General features: G+C 30.0%; 1 protein-coding gene across 1 annotated transcript in view; it reads left to right on the forward strand.

The window, feature by feature from the left end:
* LOC119582028 (RNA-binding protein 25-like) overlaps positions 1 to 223 on the forward strand; it is a gene marked incomplete at its 3' end in the record, with an annotated part of 3,832 nt that overhangs the window by 2,030 nt on the left and 1,579 nt on the right.

Consider the following 223-nt stretch of genomic DNA (forward strand, 5'->3'; position numbering starts at 1 on the left):
ATCCAAGGGGTTAAGATATAGAATTTTGTAGTAGAATTTTTTGTATTTTCAATTGCAGCCTTAGGACATTGTCAAATACATAGGTAAATCTTGAAAGGAAAGGAGAAGAAGAGTTACTGCATATAGAGAAAAATGTAAAAGATAATGCCCTAAAAGAACACATAAAACAACTGTATTAGATTAAGAAGACAGTCTGAAAACAATTTACATTTCCCTGAAACTT

This window comes from Penaeus monodon, chromosome 15 (genome assembly GCF_015228065.2).
Source record: "Penaeus monodon isolate SGIC_2016 chromosome 15, NSTDA_Pmon_1, whole genome shotgun sequence".
Lineage (NCBI taxonomy): Eukaryota > Metazoa > Arthropoda > Malacostraca > Decapoda > Penaeidae > Penaeus > Penaeus monodon.